Source organism: Corvus cornix, chromosome 17 (assembly GCF_000738735.6).
Source record: "Corvus cornix cornix isolate S_Up_H32 chromosome 17, ASM73873v5, whole genome shotgun sequence".
NCBI classification, from domain to species: Eukaryota; Metazoa; Chordata; class Aves; order Passeriformes; family Corvidae; genus Corvus; species Corvus cornix.
The window spans coordinates 10,385,321-10,407,983 of record NC_046346.1 but is presented as its reverse complement, the minus strand read 5'-3'; the positions used below and the strand labels follow the sequence as shown (position 1 = coordinate 10,407,983).

The following is a 22,663-nucleotide window of genomic DNA, read 5'->3' as shown; positions in this document are numbered from 1 at the left end:
TAGTTAATAGAATCCTGTATATGTCACAGAGAGTCCTGATTTGGGAGGGACATGCATGCAAGGGAGGAAGAACAACTCCAAAGGAGCAGAATGCTGTCAGGAACAGCTGCTCTTGGGCCACCCGTGGAAATGGGCAGGAACCCATTCTGCCAGAACCAAATCTCACCCCTGGCTGATTATCACCAGGGCTGCCTGTGCATCCATACCCAGGGGAAGAGGAGGAGGAGCTTTAGGCTAAACCCCCTTTCTCCAAAGGAAAGGAGGCTGCAAAAGCAAAGGTGTTCAGCTGGTCTGCAGGTCCTGTGGAGTTTTTACGCTGCATACACTGGCTGGCACTGCAAGACTGCAAACACTGATGTGAACAAGTTTAGACCACAGCTTTAATTAAAGAAAAACCCCAACCAAAACCCAACAACAACTTCCCCATCACATCTATTTGCAGCTGCACAGCATGCTCTGAGCTCTGCGGTGCTGGGGAGCAGCTGTGCTTTCAGTGCCCTTCTTCTAAAGAGAACATCATGTTCCCTTCTGCAGGAGCTCCGAGGAGCCAGGATTTTTGCCCCTGCTAAAACCACACACATGTAAGCCCCCTTCCAGGCTACAACTTTTATGTATCCTGAAATGACTTCCCAGAGCGTTCTTTGAAAACCCTTCCGTTAACATGAATGTCTCAGCCAAGAACGGACTTTTCTGGATCTCGCTCACAGACTGTTACTAAAAACTGCAGCAACACATTTTTCCAGCCTCTAGGAATACTGCATGTGACTGCCTTTTATTTCTGTAAAGACTCTGCCCCAAGATCATTCTTAAAAACTACTTCCAGACTTCAGAAGCATCTCACAAGTAATGTCTTTCCAAAATCCCAGTATTAGATTATCACTGTGCACAGTGAGTAGAAACTGAGACCTGTGCAAAAATGCTTACAAACCGATGCTTAGGAGGATTACAGAAAACTATAATGGGATCGAAATCTGATAACACAACTTCACCAGAAGTTAACTCTAAATCATACCTAGTGGAAAGTGTCCCTGCCTATGGCAGGGGGTTGGAACAAGATGATCATTAAGGTCTGTGATGGTTCTGTGATACCATTTATTCTCACCAACTCTCACAATTTCCATGTGACTCTTGGAATAGGTACCCAAACTCCAGCTCAGAATGGTACTGCTCTACATATCTCACTTTCACTTGTCCAAACGCTCCTGGAGCTCTGGCAGCCTCGGGGCCGTGCCCATTCCCTGGGGAGCCTGGGCAGTGCCCAGCACCCTCTGGGGGAAGAGCCTTTCCCTGATCTCAGCCTGACCCTCCCTGGCCCAGCTCCAGCCATTCCCTGAGTCCTGTCCCTGTCACAGAGGGCAGAGATCGGAGCTGCCCCTTGGGATGAAGCTCAGACTGTTCCAGGATCAGGAGACAGGTGGAGGCAGAACCTGAGCACAGTGGAGACCTGACGTGAAGGGTGCAGCCTGAACTTTACAGGCAATACCAAAGACCACACCAGCAGGCAGGCAGGGCAGCAAGGAAATGAAGCAAGAGCAAAAGGTAGGCTGAGTCTCTGGGAAAAAAATTCTGAAAGAGTGAGAATCAATATAAGGAATTAGTCCTCAGGGAAACAGTGGAAGCGCTTTTGCGTGGGTATTTTATGAGAGACTGGGCACACCACCAACAAATGTACTGCAGGAAAGAATCAGACAATGGCAAGGAAATGGATTAAACGTGCTAGCAAGACAATTTCCAGATCCGATTTCTGTGAAGAGAAGACCATGACCTCACCACTGGATTTGTGGTGTTACCATTAAATACTGCCCCATATGAGCCCCAGGTCCCTCACTAGCATGGGTATGGTCTTAAGACAGACCACACCAAAGACTGAAAGGGATCTGGGAGGGTCTTGTCATTGTTATTTTATTTTCATATTAATGATGGGTCAGTTTATGTCCACAGATTTTCTAAGGCAGAATTCACCAGGGATACTGAGGAGAGGAAAACTGAGACACAGAATAAAGCTTTTGGGGAAAACAAGAGGTCTGAAGTTGATTAAAAAAAAAAAGCCAGAGGAACATAATATTTAAAGACACATATGTGGGAGAAGCGACTCTTTTCCAAGGAGAGATGGCAGCAATGGAAACACGGAAAATGGCTGGCTGGCCAAACTGCTTTTCTGTGTTTGTCTCACCCTTTCCAGTTCACTCCAGTTCACTGGAGCACAGCAGACACGCCAGCAACTTTTCTTTGTGGAGGGTTCCCACCACTGTAACAAGCACAGAATCCATTTCGGCACCGATCAGGATCCAATCAGGCCTCTGTGAAGCACCATGGCATCCAAATCACAGCAGCCATTGCAGATGCAGCTGTGGCAGAAACCAAAGGCCAGAGCTTCCCTTTCACTGGTTGACTAATGGGGTTGGCCACAACATCCAAATAAACAGGCACTTACCAAAGGGATAAAGAGCTTAATCCAGGGATGAGCCCTCTGTAAACGCACATTGGCCCATTAAAAACCCTTCCCCTCCTGCAGGAAGGAACTTGAAGCTTCACAACTCTGGTATTAGAAGAGATTGGTCACAATCCCTCCCATCTCCTGTTCCTTATTTCTCTAATAACCAACTCTATACAGCAGATGGGAGCCTAAACATCAAACCCAGCCCCATCCCACTGAAATGCCAGAAGAGCTGAAAAGCATCTGAGAACAAAGAGACAAAATACAGAACTGAATGTTGAGAAAGGACATTTGAGCCATTTTTCAAAGGAACAAAGTTTTGATCAGCAGATATTTCAGGAACGTTGAAAGATCAGATTTCATGAATGCAAGGCTCTGGGGAAGTTTCCCTTATTTTATTTTTTTTTTTTGGCTGTTACATCAGATGAAAAACTCCAGCAATTTCTTTTGTTCTTATGTTTCCAGAAAAAGAACAGACACAAGCACACCAGATTAATCCATTTCTGTGATTAAGCAGAATCCGAATATGGATGGTTCTGGAAAGCTTTGGGAAGCACATAGATTTCCAGTATCCCAGGCACATGGCTCACCACATTTACTGGTACCTCTGAAGGATTTGGAGAGATGAATGCTGAGCTCTGGTGGAGGTTGTAAGAGAGTTCAGATCTTGCTCTCCTTTCCATGAATTTCAGCAGTAGTTACTGGGACAATGGGATAAATCCTGTGATCATTAAGATAGCAGAATCATCAGGCACTAATTGTAGCCACTACCAATAAACTTCTCTAGGTCATCTGCTCAAAGGCAGAAAAGAGTAAGGTTTTAGTTAAATAAATCTGCTGAAGCCCTCCATGCCTTTTCTCATTATTTTAATCTGTTGCCCAAAATGATGGAAGATAAGCCCTCAGCCTTGGAGAAACTTAATGTGTACCTTCCTCTACATTTACTGCTGCTGTTTCTTGAGAAGTTAATAAATATCAAATGAATAGAAGAGCTTTGAGTCTGCCACCAGCATGGATTGTCATTTAAATCCTTTCCAATTACAAGAACAATGAGAGCATGTGCCTGGAAAGGACTTCAGGGAGCCATATCCTTTTAACCTCCCACAGCTCTTTGGTCAAGGGCTCTCCAGGGAATTTGGCAGGTTGGCAGCCTTGGGAACATCCATGTCCTGCAGTTGGCCACACCGAGCAGTGGGGTAGGAACACTTCCAGAAATTACAGACAGGCCTAATTCCAAGAGGGGGCTAAATCTTCAGCAACAACGAGTTCAGTAGGAAAAGATCCTGGTCTCCATTTCATCTGGGCTCTAGAAACCAGAACTGACTGTGCAACTGTCACCGAGCAAAGACGGAAAGTCACACAAACCCTTCATACAGTTTCCATGTCCCACTGATTCCAATCTGCTCCTTAAGGCCCCAGCAAAGCCCCTCACATCAATCTGCAAAAATTTACTTTTAAAGCCTGAAGTTAAGAAATACTTGAAAGAAACACAGGTTTGGGGGCACTATTATGTCAGGCTCAAACCTACCTGATATCCTGCATTAATTGTGTTTTCCATTCCTGTTGCTCTGTTCAGTATAAGTGGATATTTGAAAAATGCACTATATCCTGCATTTACTCCATATCTCAATCATTAAATGAAGTAATGGAGTGACTGAGCAGCTTTGATGTTGCTGCACTGTTAGAGCTCCAGAAAGCAGGATGGATGCACTGGGGAAGACAAGCAACACTTCTGCCAGTCACAGATCAATGAAAGAGGACCTCTATACTGCTCTCATTCTTTTATTCTTCATATTCCTTTATATTTTTTTATTATTCATGAATGCTCCATAATCCAAGGCTACATTTTATGAATGCTTATAGATGACATAAATATTTCCTGGTAATGTGCAGAATCTGGATGAGCTAACAGGAAATAGAAGATATCCATCTTCCAGAGAATGAAATGGAGTTTCCATCTACAGATGGTTCAATGGCACTTGGGTACCTGCCAGCTCCTTTTTTTGGCAATAATAGGACCAGTAAGAATAAATGAAGCTTTAGGAGCACTAGTGTACACCTGCTTATACCATTATTTGGCAAGGATGGGTCCAAAACTCCCAAGAAATCTCCTTTCAGATCTCAGTTCACTAACACAGAGCACTTCAGCCATCATTTCCAGAACACAGGCAGGTCCAGTTCTTGAAAGTCACACTGACACAGGCATTGGTGACCAGGGCAGGGTGTCCTCTCTGCCTCAAAACCCACCCTGGGCTCACTGAAACAGATCCAGGACATGCATCTACTGAGCCATTTCAGCAAAATGCTGGCTAGGAGATAACGCACAATTTGTCAGCTGGAACGGACTGGAACCACCTCAGTACAGCCTCCTGTTGAGTTCCACAGTCTCCCACCCCATCCTCAGGGCAGCAGAGTCACCAGGGTCCTGCCTGTCTCCTGCTGGGCAGGGCTATCCAACCACATCCCCGTGGGGTTTGGTGCGAGCACAGATGGGAGCTGGAAGGAAAAATGAAGCGGATTTGCTTTGCATCCACTCTGCCTCGGGGGTTCTGGCAAAACTCTTTCCACGTATGGCAGAGTTTGGCTTTTCCATGGTTAAACCTCAGCAGCTCCTTGACGAGTGCTGTAACAACAATACAGGGAATGGGAACCAACACCAGAAGAGACAGGAAATGGGGAAAGCACTCTCAAGGACTTTGCTCTGAAAGCCATTTCCCATTGTTTACTAAATGGCAACATTTGAATTCATTGATTTGGTTTTAGCAAGGTCCTTTCTTGGCAGGGTACGTTGCCTTGTTGTCTCCTCTACTTCGTTTAAGACATCTCCTCCAGTTAGCCCTGTTTTCAAGGGACGCACGCTTCTAGGAGATCCTTCATTTTTGGATAAAACTTATGCCCTTTTAGACTCATGCCTTAGACGCTTGTCCCCTCTGGCTGTACAGATCCTGGGCTGAGCAGCCCTGCGGGGCACAAACCCACAGCAGATGTCAACCTTCACTCCCTCCCGAGAACTTCTCACTCCCCTAATCCAAAAATGCAGTGCCTGGTCTCACTCCAGGCAATGGGAAGAGATGCAGGACTCAGGGCATCACTCACAGACCCGTAAGCACTGCAGTTCTCCTGGACTGGAACACCAAGGGGAGGGGTGGCATTTAAAACAGGACCCCAAAGAGACTAAAGAATCCCATGAAACACCACACCACACACAGCACAGCAGCAGCAAGCCAACACTGAAACATGTGAATATTGGCTAGGCACACAACTAGTTGATTCCAAGCTATTTTCCATTCTAGAAAAGGCATAAGTCATTATAAACCAGGCTTGCAGAACCCCAACAGCAGGACTGTAATGCCCCTGTGATCTGAAATTGCTCATAATTTTACAAAACTTTATCTTGGCAGATATTTCCTTGATGGAAACTGCAGACTGAATTACTTGAGAAAATTCCTTCATAAGCATTTCCTCCATTTCTGAAACACCTATGTTTTCCATACCCAGATGTGGCTTTGCCATTCTCATTAAAATCACTGAAAATCAGGCCAAGTTGAGAGCCTCAGAAAAACCTTGATTTGCAACTGCTCAGTGAAGAACAGCTAGAAGGTCAAACTTCAGTTTCTTTGGGGGCCCTAAATTCCTCTTGCAGCCACAGCTATTGCTGTCACAAGGTACTGCTGAACAGAGCTCCTTCATCCTGCTTGTGCAGTGCATGCCAAGATGCAGGACTAGACTTGTCCTGTCACTTGTTACCTGGGAGAAGAGACTGACCCACAAGCTCCTGTCAGGGCATTGTAGAGAGCAACAAGGGAAAAGCAAAGCCTTATCTCCATCCTACTTTTGGAGCTTTGCACAGACACACCAAGGAGATGTTGGCCAACTTCAGCCAGGAACGATCAACAGGCTCCTGGGGCATCTCAAGGTTCTTCCCACACTCTGCAGGATTCTAGAACTGATTTCTTCTTGTACATAAAGGCCACAGAGTCTGCCTCAGTACTGGGCTCTTCTAACTTCACCCCACTGTTCCTATTTTGTTCACTTCTACCAGTGATGGAAAGGCTGGAAACTAGAAAGGAGACAAAATGAGACCTAGCACAATTTGCATTCCCATCTAAGCATGTTTTCACATGGAAGACAAGGAGCAAACTTCCTCCACAACAGGACTCCCAGTAACTTCTTCCTGCAGTGATAAAATGGTTCAATTCCCCAGACAGAATCAAAAGATGAGGTAGAGTTTTACCTGCTCCAAGGGAAAAGGTGGGCGGACACGGGCTGAGCCAGGAGACAGAGGTGACTACTCCTTCCTGCCACTTACCCCTTCACCAACACTTTTATCTATGTCGGGTTTACCAGTGACTAAATCAACATATAGCACATCTCCTCAAACTTGGCTTTTTCAGCTTCAAGTGTGAAATTAAAACCATCTTCGAGCAGGCCATCTGTGCAAGGCAGCCTATAGGAAACGGAGCTTGCACAGATGGGACTTATCACACACTCCCTCGTGTCGTATCAACACACCAGCTTTGCAAATCTGCCCTAAATAAACCAAAATTGACAACACATTTTGTCTGAGGCCAGCAGGGCTGTGTAAGCCTAGCATGTACTTGGCAGGGGCTGGATTGTTCTCCCCACTTTTAACAAACAACTCCCTCATAAATGGAAAACTTGTGAACGTTCAAGTCTTGTGCTGTGTTCAAATGTCTGGAGGATTGTGTTCAGCGAAGTCTCCTAGAGGGATCAACTAATCACCCTTCAAATTCCTATATAAGAAGCTGTAGGTTGCTTAAAAACTAGCAGAACATGACATGGCCTCCTCAAAATCCACAGAGGGGACAGACATTGGTCTGGAACATTTTCTAGTTCCATTAACTCTTCACCAACACATAAAAATAACACTTTAAAGATGTTTATTTTTACAAGTTACATTAGGTGAAGGATATAGCTGAACAATACGTCTGAACACATGGAAATGCTTAAGCAGCAGCTCTATTTTCTGTCCAAGCAGTCTGTAGACAAACACAATAAACTGAAGTTACACAGATGACAACTCAATGTACTACATGAAAAAAAAAGACAGAAAAGTGTGTTTTCATAAAAAACAAACTTTTTTTCTTTTTTTTTTTTTTTTTTTTTTTTTTTAAGAGGAGCATCTGAGAGAGGAGGGAGTAGCTTGAAACAGGCAAGGACAAAACCGGTAAAATAGAGTTCAGGAGAATAAGGCACTGAAGAGGAGCCTTCCCAAGTCAGATCACACCTTCACCTGGCCAGTGCCATGTCTCAGAACAGGCAGCTGTGTCCCCAACACCTCCCCTGACTCTACAGCAGCCTGTAGTTTAAGATTTCCACATGCCAGGGCTTCTGTACTGGTACAACACAGACTTGTTGACCTTTCTTCCAAGAATGGATCCAACCACTTCCCTGCAAACCATCGGTACCAGAGTCTTGTTGCACCAGCTGCCACATTGTACTCAGCAGGCAAAGCAGTGTTTCCTTTTCTTTTTCCTGAACTTCCACTTGATGTCCATACTTCTGGTTAGGGAATTAAGGAGAAATGGGAAACAACAGCTTATCTTTTGTCCCACTCCTGTGTTCAGGCCTAGATGTTCTGCATTTGCAAACTGCCCAGGATGTGTTCCTGGGGGGGGGGGGGGGGGGGGGGGCAGTACCTCCTTTAGCCACAGCTTTCTCACATATTTCTCCACATTTACTGTCACAGAGTTTAACCCGCTGGTTTGTGTTCCAATCACACAGGACCAGAGGGTGGGTACTTTTGCAGCTCTAGATCTGACTATGCCAACGCTTTGAATTTGCTCAGACTTTGTTATTTCTCCATCCATTGGGAAGCCACAGAACCTGCCAGGGCATTCTCCAGCACTGACTCAGCACCAGAAGGAAAACTCTGAGTCTCCTGAGACTCCCCTGTCATTCTCGTGGTAACCACTCTGGGGTAGAACAACCATCACTGCTACACATTTTGTCACCTTTTAACCAGCCACTGGTTTGTTAGAGAACATCCTCTTATCCCCAGGAAAGCAGCTGCTCTAAGATGCTGTGACACAGGACCATGCCAGAAGCTGTTAGAAAATCTGAGGATACCACACACACTGGAACACTCGAATCCAGATGTTTGTCCTTGAAGATTCCTCAAGTGCAACTTCCTTTTACAAAAGACAGGCTGACTCCTCCACATCCATATAAAATCAAGTGCCAGCTCATGCTAATCTATATTATTCTTTTGACAGTGCTGCACAATACAAAGCCACATTTCTGTCTGCTGCTCCCCAAGCTCCCTGGAACTCTCCTTCAAGTTGGCATCATATCAGCCCTGTCTGTTTTCTAATAGGTGTGAGGAGGTTTTAATGGAAAGGTTGCATACAAGTGTTAATTATCTAACAGTTCCTTCTCTGACTCCTTCCTAGGCTCTGACATCCTGGTCCCTGCAGGCAGGTATTGCTCACTGTGTTCTTAAATTCTTAAATTAATAGTTGGGTTTGAGATGGGTCCCAGTAAGGAAACCAAGCACAATGTAGATGCCTCAGAAACTCAGTGTTTCCTTCTGCTTCACCTCCTGAATTTTCACACCCTGGTCTCCATGGGGTTTTTCAAGCTTTTAGACAAGCTTCTTATTCCCAACACATTTGGGAAAGAACTGTTACTTTTTATACTTTCTGAAAGCCTTTGAAAGTGTTTATTCTTTTCTATCTTCCTCACTTGGTCATGACTTCAGCTTTTGGAAGGATGCCCCTGCCTCTCCAGCCTTCCTTCCCTGCTGCTTCCCATCAGAACTTCTCTCTCTCACAGCAATTGATAGAGTTGAGGCATTTCCTCTCCAGCACAGAGCCTTTAAATCAGCTTCAGCTCGCTACAAAGGCTTCACCCTTGTCACTGCTCCTTTCAGTTTCTTTTTAACCTGCTGCCTCATTCTGATACATTTTCCCTTTGCAAATCAAGAGATTTCACTTCTGCAGGATCTGTAAGTACACTTGTGTTCACTGGCAGTACAATTCTGTACCAAGTTGTGCACAATTCCCAGAAGAAAGTCAGAATTATCTCCCCCTCTCTAGATTCCCTCACCAGATGTTTCCCAAGGATGTCATTCTTGGACTGGGGTGCCAGTTTTCTCCCATTGTTTTTCCTATTTTAAAGCTCCATAGTCCTTATAATTCTATACTTTTCCTGTCTCAAAAAGCAGGTATTTCAGCTTATTGCTTGGTTTATCATGCTGAGTTTTCTGTTTGTTCTACAGAAAATGTGAAAGTTAATTATGCTTCAAGAAAGGTAATTAACACTTAGCTATTATTCATCATGTAAGTACAGAAAAATTCTTTGCATTGCTTCTATTTTGTTGTCCTTAATAAATACATAAACATCCAGAAAGATAAATCCACAGGACAGATCCAGATCTGCTCATACCATGGAATTAAAAATAATTGCTCTCTTTGGAATTTCAGAATGAAATACATCACTGAATGAAACACTTTCTTTAGAACCTCAAAGAAAAGCAAGAAATGACAGGGCCTTGCAAGCAGTTTATTTTCATTGCTCACTGAAAAACAACTGTGACAGTTATTTAACCCTCACTCAACTCTTCCTGTTGACTTTGATGCTGATGATGTTTGACACCTCCAACAAGCATGCCAGTAAGAAAATAAGCTACAACTGAAAACTTCTCATTAAGTTTTTGTTTTTTAAACACCTGTTATGGGAATAGCACTGCCTTTTAACTGCAATGGGAAACGAGCAAGGTAAAGAAATTGCTGAAGACCTGAATGCTGGACAGAATGGTACAGATGGCATCTTTATGTCAAAGGCTAAATCCTCACAGAACAAAAGACAGAGTTACTGGAGAGAGAACAAAAAGCATCAGCCCTAGTATTGCACACACTGATCAAACACGTCAGCTGACTGTACAGAGGTAAAAATGGGATTTAGGTACCAGTCACTATTTCAGTGCTACTGCTCCTTCAGCTGAGCCCCCCATTTCCCTGTCCCTGTCCCTGAAGCTGCTGAGGTTATAGAAACAAAGATCCCCTTACTATGCTTGTACTTTCACAGAATCCCCTGAGCTGGAAGGGCCCACCAGGACCATCCAGCCCAACCCCTGGCCCTGCACAGACCCCCCAACAGCCCCACCCTGGGCATCCCTGGCAGCGCTGTCCAAACGCTCCTGGAGCTCTGGCAGCCCCGGGGCCGTGCCCATTCCCTGGGGAGCCTGGGCAGTGCCCAGCACCCTCTGGGGGAAGAACCTTTCCCTGCTCTCAGCCTGAGCCTGCCCTGGCCCAGCTCCAGCCGCTCGCTGGGTGCTGCCCCTGTTCACCACAGAGCAGAGACCGGAGCTGCCCCTCTTCTTCCCCTCGCCGGAAGTAACTGCAATGAGTCTCGCTTCAGTCTCCTCTTCTCCAGGTTCACTTGAGCAAGAACTACTGCCTGCTCCTCTCAATCACACCAGGGAAGCCACAGAACCTGCCAGGCCATTCTCCAGCACTGACTCAGCACCAGAAGGAAAACTCTGAGCCTGCAGTTACACATTTTCCAGGGTCTGAGAGTACAATATCCAGTCATGAGAACAGAGAAAGGCAACATCCCAGCAAGCCACACCCCGCCACTTTTTACAGTCTTTGTTACTCAAAGGAGTAACAGTAATCCTGGGATGGGCTTTCCATCTCAGCTCTGAGCATGGCTGCAGGGACAGTGCCTGACCCACCTCAAACGCACACAGAGCTCTCCTGTTCAGGATTCCAGTATGTTTGAGCTCACACCCTCATTTCCCATGGACCATCAAGCCTACCCTGTAGGCTAACACATACCAGAGGTGGCAAATTACCATAAAAATAAAGCAATGTACAGGACACCCTGGGAACAGGTTTGAGGGAGAGGGGAAATGTTTTACATCATCTCCCAGAGTAAGCTGGAAGGAATTCCTGATGCTCAGGACAAGGGAATTGGTAATGAGAGAGAAATAAATTCTTTCACCTCTGGGTTGAAATCCAAGTCAGGCTGGTAGTAGCCAAGACCCATTAGCTCAACATCTGCTAGTTGTTTGGCAGCCCATGTGAAGTGAGTTATATTCCTCAGTGTCCGCATCCCAGTCCCACTAATTGGCACCACATTGGCAATCTAAACACAGAGGTTAAGGTCTGAGCACGCAGCAGGCAGCGACTCCGAGATCAGGCAGCTTCAGTTTTGAGGACACATGTGATAAATTATACTTTTGGTATATGGAACTCCATTTAATTGCCCCGCCATCCTGTTCTGCCCTCAGAAAAAAATTGTAAATCCAGGCGAGCCAGCAAACTGTCAGCAGTGCCTTGTCCAGAACACAGCTCCTGCAGCAGTAACACACGTTACTAGGTCCACTGCTAGTCAAAGCAACTTAAACAACTGCTTAGATTTTAAGCAAAATGCTGTACAACATGAAGTCAAGTATGAGCTAAAGAGTTTGGATAATAGTTACCAATATCCATAAAGAGTATCTTTCCCTCAACTCCAGTTTTAAATGCAAAAATGCAACTCACTGAAAAGGCAGTAACAATATAATCCTATAGATCCCAAATAACAAGGCTCTTTTCGTCTTTCCTTCTTCTGCAGCTTTCCAACAAAGAGTGCACAGGAACAAAGCTGATTTGAAAACAAGACCCATTAACTTTTAGAGAATTATTCTTTTTGTTGCCCCATGGTAGAACATTTCTGTATGAGGACAAAAAAAAGCTGTTAGCTCTTAATACACAGTAATACAGGAAAATTGATTTTTCATATCATCTGAATATGGCAGCATAAAAGAAGTCTGAACTATGAGGGAAGGAAACTCATGTTACAGTTTAGAAACTGTTCCTGATGTTTACACATCACTTCAGTTTAAAGAACTGCTTATGATGGGAACATGATGAAAGCTGCTGAGCATGAAAGGAGATGGAAATGAAGCCAAAAGAAGCATCTTTGCCGGAACTCTACAAGAAAAGAGAATCAGAGTCAGTTAGTTTGGGAGGGACCTCTGAGGCTTTCCAATCCAATCAGCTGCTCAAAGAATGGCCAACTTCAAAATGGGATGAGGTTGCCCAAAGGTATTTTAGATGAAAGCACAACATAGTACAGTGCCCTGCAAAATCCACCTACAAAGAAATTCTTCTTGCAAGCCAAATCCCCTCCTCATTTACCACTGCTCTGGAAATGATTGCATTCTAAGCTGTTCTGAGAAGCAATAGGGCCAGCTGCCATCAGGAACAGTGATACACTGCAAAGGAAACAAACCTAATCTGAGTACCCAGTAGGACCAGGGCGTGGAGAACTTCAGCTGGTAGAACGCAGACTTGAGGACAGGTGACTCTGAGAGAGCTTGCAAAGTCCAGTCCTCCAAGATTTGTGTTTTATCTGACGTTGGAGAGGTATGCTCAGCCTGGGAGAAAAAGGCAGCAGTGGCATAAGGCCAGCGAGCACGAAAACAAACCCAGCCCCCCATCTGCATTCCCCAGCCACGCTCCAAGGAGGGGGTTTCCTTCTTGTGCAAGGAACACTCGAACAGTTTACAGCCAGGGGGTTGATTGTCTCTCAGCTGCCTCATACAGGAACAGCCTGCTGCTTTGGCACAGCTCTACCAGCACTGCCTGGCTCTGCCAATGCTGCCTGGACTTCTTATACAGGCAGGTAGTGACAGGACAAGGGGGATGGCTTCACACTGCCAAAGGGTGGGATTAAATTAGAGATTAGGAAGAAATTCTTCCCTGTGAGGCAGGGAGGCCCTGGCACAGGGTGCCCAGAGCAGCTGGGGCTGCCCCTGGATCCCTGGAAATGTTCCAGGCCAGGTTGGATGGGGCTTGGAGCAGCCTGGGACAGTGGAAGGTGTCCCTGCCCATGGCAGGGGTGGCACTGGATGGGATTTAAGGTCCCTTCCAATTTAAATCAGTCTGAAATTCTGTGACTCAAGATGGACCAAGGGATCTGTCTGATAGAGCAAGAGCTCTCCTTCCCCAGAGCTCCAATATCCCAGGCTATCCCTGCATCTGCTTCTGGCAGCAAGGACACAACCTTCTTTTCCCCTTCACTATTTAAGCCTTTAAGGTGGATCTTTTCTTACTCTCTTCTATACTTTTGGGAAGTAGAATGGGCTCATGCCACATTTTTTAAATGCCAGACCAATTCCTTCTGTTTCAAGACACATTATTAGCAGCTTCTTTTAAAATCACACCACTGCAAATGATTCTGTTGACACTTGAGGCAGGAGCTGCTGTGCTGACACCTGCAAGAGAATTAAAGGGGGCTGTGATGACTGCCAGGGGGCCAGCATAGGCTGGAAGAAACCAGGCTGGCACCAAAATCACCAGTACTGGAACTGCTCTGCCTTTGGCCACATTCAGCCCCCAAGCTGCCAGCTCAGGAGGTGCTGAGGTGCTTCAGCACTAATCCCTGAAGCTGCAGGAGTCAGTGGGGTGAGAGGGCCAAGGAAAGGTTATCATCAGTGAGCTGCTTCACTGAGCAGCTCTCACATGCACTTCTGAACCCTCAGGCAGGTATCAAGAAAGCATTTATACTCAAAATAAATGTTTTCTCACAAAACCAAGTACAGGAATAATACCGAACTCATGAGTTTCCTGAGAGTAATTCCTCTCCATTTAGAAAACAGAAGGGGTCCAAGAAAGAACTTCTCTGCAGGGGAGGAAGGCAGGAAGGAAGGAAATGTGAATTACATACACCTCTAGATAAGTTCCCCTTTAACAAAAAAGGAAGGAAATTAGAGTTAACTAAAAAGAGCATGTTTAGCATCACTGCACAAGCTGGGGAAAAAACCTCGGAAATCCTGGCTAAAGATAATGCTGCCTCCTCCTGTCCCTGCCGGGCTTGCCACAGTCACTGCCCCAGGCAGATGGGAAAGGGCCATTTTTCACCCTTTTATAAGCACCACCACTTTGAAGTTACAAATCAGAGTCACCATTTGCTGATTATCCCTCCCTATGTCATCCTATGTTTCTTTGTAACAAGGCTGTTAAAAAACATGTGTTTTCACTTTTTTTTATTATTATTAAAAAAGGATAACTCATAGCTGAGTAGAGACAAAGGCTCTGTTGATACAACAACATGTGGATTAAATCTGAAAGGAGAAAGAAAGCTGTTCTAATAAACTGACAATCCTGCTCAGAGGCCTTATATCCAGATTAGTGTAATAAATCATGAGGAAAGATTTCTCTTTGGCTGAAACAACCATTTATTTAGGCATGGAACAAGAGTATTTTAAAATTGCTCTGGACATTGTACACAAAATACTTTCTTCGTTTTTGTTCTTTTTTGTTCATTTTCTTGTGAGTTTTAAGCATATACCCAAAGTTTTGCATTTGCTTTACTTAAAAGCTACCAAAAAGTTACTTTTTGGTGCTTAAACCTCTGACAAATCAGCCAGACAGCACCACTGGGCTCCTACAGAAACAAGAGGAAAAAAAAGGAAGGAAAAAGTCGTTCTTGCTCCATTACATCATTACATTAGGCAGAAAACTGCCCAAAATTCAAAATTTCCCTATTATGCTCCTCTCCTGTGTTTTTACAGTTGTATTTGTTCCCTTCACCTCTATTAGCAGGAGCTTTTTCACTCTTTTTCAAGCTGGACACACTCTGCACTATTGCTGCCTTCTCCTATCACACACTGCTTGTCCCACAGTGGCTGCTGAGCCCAGCACAAGAACCTGCCCTGTCAGAAGGTCAGTGTGGGGGCAGGGGAACAGCAGGGAGGGGCTCCAGAAACCCCACTCACACCACCAGCCTCAAAACCCTGCTCAGAACCAGCACTGGGCCTCCAGATCCCCCCTGTGCTGCTGGGCAAAAATCAGGTTTTGGCAGAACTTCCTGAGTCCAACACTGGAGTGTAACTATAGATGGGACTAAGAACTGCAGCCACTCCTGTTCATAAAAATCCCATTTGTACCTGGAGCTGATTTCAGAGCTAAAGCATCAACGAATTCCCTTCAACACATCGTGCTGTGGGGATGGCATTGGCCAACTCAGGCAAACACATCACCACAGAACACAGCTGCTCTTCAAACAATGACAAAAACCAAAACAGCATCACCAGAAAAGGAAACTTTCAGTTCCACAGAGATGTTCTGTGAGAAAATTTCTGGGAGATATTACTCAAAACTGGAAGAAACTGTTTCCTACAAGCAGCCTGGAGCTCCTCTTAAGTATGGTCTGTAACATCCCTGGCTCCTGGATTACCATCATTTTTAGGAACACCCAAACTGAGGTAAAACACGAGAGGGACTTGGATATGGGACGGAGGACAACACTAAGGGGGTGAAGATTTTGGCTGAAGCCTCTGCCACTCAGTGTCAGTCCTAAAGTCACTTACAGAAATCACAAGAGTACAAGAAACACTCTTCAAACCCACTAAAAACCACAGTCCCCAGTCCCACAGCTGAAATGCTTTAAGCTCAGCAACTGTTTTTATCTCTGCCAGAGGAGTCCCTGTGCGCTCCATTCCACCTTAAAATCCATCTGCCAGCCAGCCAAATAAAAGGTTCCTCAGAAATTCCAGCTGATGCAGTCACTGGAAAGCCATCCCAGCCTGCCTTGTCTGCTGTTGTATTCCCAGCTCCCTGAAAGAATCCAGGGGCCACACATCAGCCCTGGATCAGCACCAGCTGCTCTCTGACCCTGACCCACTCCCTCTGCCCAGAGCAGCTGTGCCACCCTCCCAGGAGAGCAGTGGGAGCTGGAAGTGCAGAGCGCCTGCCTTTGTCCCTGGGCTCTGCCAGGATCCCCAGCCCAGACCTGCCTGCAGGGGCTTTCACCCTGTGCCATCAGCTGCCTCACAGGCTGCAGCATCTCCCCACAGCGCTGCTTCCCACACACCTGCAGCCACCCACATGGCTCAGCCAGCTCCTGCTGCCTCCTCCTGTGCTCTCCCACAGAGGGATGCTGGAGAACCCCTGAGCAGGAACAGCTCCGCTTTCTTCTACTCCAGGCAACCCCTCTCTGCCAAAAAGCTACCAAGGGGACAGAAAGTTCTGGTGGGACAGAAAGGGAAGGTGCAAGAGGAGATTAAAAACTAGAAGCAGAAAAAGAAGGCCTGACCAGTACTTTTTCTAATTAGTCTGCTTTGATTGTGGAGAACGAAGTCTCGTGGCCAGCAGAGTTCATGGAAGCCCTGCACAGGGATCAGGACTCCAGAGAACGTGCTGTCTCCTGGCTGGAGCACAGAAGCTGCTTTGATAAACACTCCTGTGGTCAGTGTTTACTGTCCCTACCCCACAGACAATAAGGCTGCTCCTTGGAGTACAGCTCCCTGGCAGGACACCCATGGCAGTCTGGAAGGCTGGAGCTGGTCAGGCAGCCGGACAGCTGGGTGTGTCCATAGCTGTCCCTGCCCTGCTCTGTGACCTGTCCCATCACCCCCATGCCACGCCTCCTCTCCCATCCTGGAGAGGCACAGGAGCACCCCAAGGAGCGGTGACAGATCCCAGCTGCCACCTGCGCTGCTCCCACAGCACCACAGGGAATTCAGAGGCTGAGCGAAGCCATACCTTAAAGATGAGGTTTGTGCCCGGCAGGGATGGCTCCAGCCGAGGAAACACGGCCTGGGTTCAGCCAAGCCTCCCCAGGGCGGGGATGAGTCAGTGCTAATTGCTCAGAAAGCTGCTGGCTCCCACCGGTTTGGTATGGTTTTGTAAAAGCAAAACAAGGTATGTTTGGACAAAGGTAAGATTATGTTTGTGTTTACAGACAATCTGACTCCTGCATACAAAGAATGCTGTTCCTTGGACAAAAAACTAAAAATATCAGGAAATCAAAAGTAATGCAAATGATCTCGCTCTATAATCTTGCCAGAACAGAAGCAACACCAAAGCAGCTGAACAATAATCATGGTCTTAAATTTGACTTCTCTGACTCCTGCTTTGTTCAGTATTTTAATTATATTTTCAAAAAATTCTAAACCACTTCAGGTTTCAAAGCACTTTTTTATACATTGATTAATTCTCCCAAGGTAAAAATCATTATCCTCTTTTTGACAGAAAGAAAGTGAAAGGAGACACAACAAACTATTTGTCAAAGGCACAGACAGAACTGGTGGAAGGGCTGGTACTAAAACCCAAGAGTTTCTGACCAAGAGTTTCTGAAGCACCTTATTTTTTTCTCCAGAATCTACTTTTTAAAAGACAATAGCAACCAAAAAAAAAGTCCCAAAATGGATATATGTTTAGGATCAGGGCAGTTTATGGGGTAAAGGCCATGAGAAAAGCATGTTCATTAATTCACACTTGGAAAACTGCAGTGAATTCTCTAATAAATTGTTGCTAGGTTCCATATGGAGCACAAGCATGAAATCAGCCCACAGCACAAGCCGTCTTGCCTTGGACCATCAGTACCCAGGGTAATCCAGCTCCAGATTCCCACTTTCTGCTCTGGGGGTAAAGGACATCTGCAGGAGGATTTCTCTGGAGAGCTGGTGGGGAATGTGGCTGCTCGCTCCCGTGGATGGTTCCAGAGTGCCCTCTAACGAGGCTGCAGCTGCATTTCACACACCCAGGGACACCAGGAAAACGCAAAACGAGCCTTGTTTCCGCTTGAAAAGGGGGAAGCAGATGATAGACACTGACTGGTGACTGCTCCTGCACAGACATTTTACACTGCCCTGCAAGCCCTCGTTGGTAAATACCTCAGTAGGCAGCAGGACTATAGAGAAAGATGGGAAAATTCACAGTTCTCCCATTCCAAGAGAAGAAAGGATACTGAGTCAGGTGACAGTTAACCCAGTACAACTTTTTAAGATAAACTGAGTTTTACACAATCCGTAAGGAATTGCTGGATAACTTTTTAACATATGTAGTTAAATCAAACTTTACAAGAATAAGTTAATATCATCCATGAGGTTCACATATCAAAATGGAATCTGCTTGAATATATTCCTTAATACACTGGTGTACCATAAAATAGTGACTCTTTGGTCTGCACCCAAGAGTGCTCACAAGCTGCAGCGGCGAAACAGGACTGACCACAAGTTCATCCAGCAGACACATGGTTTATTGCCCAGTTCCCTTTCACCCAGCCACGTAAACTGATAAACCATCCTGCAAACCAAGGAAGTTCTTAGTGAGAAACAAACCCCACGCCGATCCTCAGAACAGAAATTCACTGGAATAATCTCAGCATCACGCTGTCAGAATCAGGCTGTTCCTTCCCCGTAAAGCTGTACCTACAGCTATGCCAGGAGAGCACAGCTGCTCAGTGTAGGCTCACAAGTCACAGCAGCTCCTCTGCAGCTCCTGCCCCCTCCCTCCCCGTGTCCTGCACCAAGGCATCCCACTCAGTGTCCCTCAACACCCCAGCTGGGAGCAGACGGTGCAAATGATCCTTTCCCAAGCTCCTACAAGACAGAACGCAAAGGGGCAGAAGTTCCTGAAGCTGCACTGCCCCCATCCTGCCAGATGTGTGTCAGAAACCTCCGAACAGACCAGGCAAACTCAGCCCAGGCGGCAAACTCACCCCGAGGGAGGGCGGTGACGGCGTCAGCTGCTGGGCGATGTCTGGGGGATCCCGCTGCCACCAGGAGCTGTGGGGAAGCAAACAGGCCTGTGAGCACTTGGCACACCGGCAACTCAGCACCTCAGCCCCACGGTCCCCTGCAAGCGCCTGGCTGAGTGCAGGCTGGGAGACAGACATTGGGAGGCATCAAATTCTTCCTTGAACCCCTCTCGCATGCTTGCCAACTTCTTTACTTCTTGCTAAGCATCTTTACTGTAATGTTAACATCATGAGGTGCTATGAGGGTGCTCCTCTCCCATTCCCTGGGGAGCCTGGGCAGTGCCCAGCACCCTCTGGGAAGAACCTTTCCTGATATCCAGCCTAACCCTCCAGTGGCCCAGCTCCAGCCGTTCCCTGGCTGCTGTCCCTGTCACAGAGAGCAGAGGTCAAAGCTGCCTCTCCGCTGCCCCTGGGAGGAGCTGCACATTTCTTCGAGGCCTTCCCTCATATCCTTGGCAGAGCTGGAGATGTCATAAAGAGGAAATTATTTAAATGCATGAAATCCATGTGGAGCTTGGGTCTCTCTCGCCCTGGCTCAGTAACGTGGGACAAGAACCACAGCAGTGCCCAGCTCAGTGACCTGCACAGGAGCCAGAGCTCACCTGTGCAGACACACCCACAGCTCTGCTCCCCCAAACACACTCAGGGACTGAAGCACTGGACACAGAATTTGGCTGCAATATTATGAGAGAAAAAAGAGGCTTTGATGCATTTTTTAAGTCAGTCACTACCACGACAAGCAAGGGCAGGTACAGCCTGCAGGAACAGCAGCTCCAGAGCAGGACACCAACAGGAACCACTCCTGAGATGTCAGTTTCAAATCGGTTTCTGTGCTGCTACTGTTCAAATGTTTACACAACATAAATTAGACATTTTTTCCCTTTGCATAATATTTCCATTATCTTATTCTACTTTTTCTTCATTAGCAAATTCCTTCTTCACGCTCACGGTGTGGTAAGTGCACGGAATACACAACCTCACCCACAGGATACTGGTCAGAGAAGGCACAGAGCCCTCATGTTACAGGTGATCAGACAGAAGTTGAAGGATTTTTAACTGCTCCTGGTCTGATCAGATTCCAAAACACTTCATCTGTCTCTACCTTCATTCCCCACCTATTCCTCACACAGGAAACTGCAAGGAGGATTATTCTGTAAGAATTAGCAACACATGAATTTTTCTTCTGCTACAGAGGCAGTTGCCTCAACCCTCAAACAGGTCTGTTCCTGCTGAGAGCCAGCACCAAGGGCTGTGCCCAGAGCAACAGCCCAAGTGAGTGGCAAAGCCGAGACTGAAGAAGCTGTAATGACATAAGAAGGGTTTATTGCCTGATTTTCACCTGCAGCCCACAGAGAGGATCTGCCCTAGGTCTCCCAGCAGGGAGCTCCCAGTTTGCACAGCTGGGAAAAGGACACCCTGCTCCTGACCTCAAACACCTGGACAAGACTCTCACCTGCCAGGCCCAAGTTAATGCCTTTTGGGCACATTGCAACACGAAGCCTCCACGTGAATTCTGAAAGAACCAAAGACTTTTATCCTCTGGGAAAACAGCTTTCCAGACTTCCAGTATCCCACGTATACACACCCCCTTCTTTCAGTTTTCTGCACAATTTTTCAGACTTTTGTCACTGACATCTGCCATAACTTCTCCAACACTGTATCAATTTCTTACACATTCAATCACTAAGAGATGAACATGTGAACCTGGAGGATGTTCAGCCCCTGGCACATGCCCTGTTTCTGTTCATGTATTTCTGTTCCTTAGCTCCTCTGCGACCAGCCCTCCCTCCAGTGCTCCTGGTTACCAAGGGAGCTGCTTGAGGAGGCTGTCAGACCACCGAGAATCCTCAGAGAGCTACAAAAAATGTATTTTTATTTAAAAACATACTACACAGACTGTGATGGGAAGCTGTCCTGGGCACCAGCCTTGGCATGGTACCAAGATCCTCCTGCCACTTGGGCCCACCCAACCAGGCCGGTCGGGCCCGGCCACAGCAGCAGCACCTTGTCACTGCCCAGCTCCCCTCGGTGCCAGCAGGACCTCGAACAGCAAAGGTCACAAACCTGCCTTGGGCTCAGCCAGTGACTGAACCAAGATGTGGGCAGTGCAGCAGCTGAGTCCCACTCATCCACGGCTTCCATTTAACAGCTGAGGCAGGGTTTGTCCTCAGGTCATTCCTACACTCTGTGTCACACCACCACCACCTTTGTTAATTAACCTGTCAGGCTGCACTAGAGTTCAGTTCCTCAGAAAATGCAAGTATGTGGTTCCAAGCACTCATCAGTTGATTTAGATGCTGAAATCCCTTCCCAAGAAGGAACACCAGCGGAGGGAATCTCCTTTCCACGCACATGTGGTTCAGCCTTTAATTTCTACATTCATTGCACCTGCAGCATCTAATTACACACAAAATTTTACCCGCTCATTTTATTCCACTCCTGCTGCTGACATCGCGTTAACAAGCTATCTTTCTTTTCCTAAAACACGTTTTATCTTTCTATGTGTGGACAACACTCGTGATACTTCCAATTCCACTGACTCTTCTTTCCCATTCTCCACAACATTTCAAATCAGTAGCAGGGTGTTTAAAACTGAAACCCACCGCCGCCCGGGGCCGGACTGCCACGGGTTCCTTTGGTTTATTAACTTGTAGTTAACTCGCTCAAGCCCGTGTAACTCCTGTTGATCGCGTCCCGCCGCTCCGCGCAGCTGGAAGGTGTAATCCCCGTAATTCTGACCGCGCTCCCTCCGCCCCGCTCCCCGCACGCACGGGCTCCCTGCCCAGCCCCTCAGCCTGGCCCAGCCCGCTCCGCCCCGGCAGGCCCGGAGCCGCTTCGTGGCTTTATTTCGGCGTGCGGTGCGTACACCCGGAGCGGCCCCGCCGCGCCCGCCCGCTCGCCGCTCCTCCAGCGCCCGAGGCTCAAGGTCCGCTGCGCCGGTGCGGGCTCCCTGGGCGGGCCGGGGTCTCGCACGGCCCCGTTCCCTCCCGGCGGCCCCGCCCGGGCCCGCTCGGAGCCGCCCCCGGGACTCACCTGGCACCGGCCGGAAGCGCCCACAGCCACGGTCCGGCGCTCAAAGCCTTCCCCGCCGCTCCGCGCGGCAAACCCGAGCGCCTCCGGAGCGTCTCGCGCGCGGCGCCGCGCCCCCACCGGTCTCCTGTTCCGGGGCACTGACGCGCAGCGCCGGCAGGGGGCGATGTCGCCCGCGGCGGCGCGTGACCGGGGGGCGGGGGGGCTCTACCGTATTTGCCAGAGCACGGGGCCGGATACACCTACCGTACTTACTGTAGTTAACTCGCACTACACACGGCCGTGAGAATATTTACTATTTCATTCAGGTTAAACTTACATTAAATATCTTATTCAAAGAAGCTCCCGAAGCGGTATTTTGGCTGCGGCAGCACCGGGGCTGCGGGCTCGCTTCTGGCGGCTGGCCAGGTGTCCTGTGGTGCCCTCAGCGAGCAGCATCCCCCCGGTGCCCGCTCAGGTGTGGCCGCCGCCCTCACCGGTCTGCCCCGCCGGCTCCCGCCGCCCTCCCCGGCTCCGTGTCCCCTCCCGGGCTCTGTGTCCCCCCTTCCCGGGCTCCGTGTCCCCCTCTCCACCCCCTCCCAAGTCCGTGTCCCCTCCCGGGCTCCGTGTCCCCCTTCCCGCGGTCCGTGTCCCATTCCGGGCTCCGTGTCCCCTCCCGCCGCCGGGGGAGGAGCGGAGCGGAGCGGGCAGAGGTGGCCG

General features: G+C 47.7%; 1 protein-coding gene across 6 annotated transcripts in view; it reads right to left on the bottom strand.

The window, feature by feature from the left end:
* The window catches only part of EXD3 (exonuclease 3'-5' domain containing 3), a 213,287-nt gene extending 191,205 nt beyond the window's left edge, over positions 1 to 22,082 (bottom strand). The window contains exons 1-2 of one of the 6 annotated variants that reach the window (XM_039561847.1): positions 21,968 to 22,082; positions 18,896 to 18,962 (exon numbers count right to left, since the gene is read on the bottom strand). The gene's annotated coding sequence lies outside the window, so the exon portion shown is untranslated. Of the gene's footprint in view, positions 1 to 18,895; positions 18,963 to 21,537; positions 21,652 to 21,967 lie in introns of those variants that run through there. The other 5 variants (XM_039561844.1, XM_039561848.1, XM_039561846.1 and 2 more) reach the window with 5 other exon arrangements.
* Between the last annotated feature and the right edge of the window lie 581 nt (positions 22,083 to 22,663).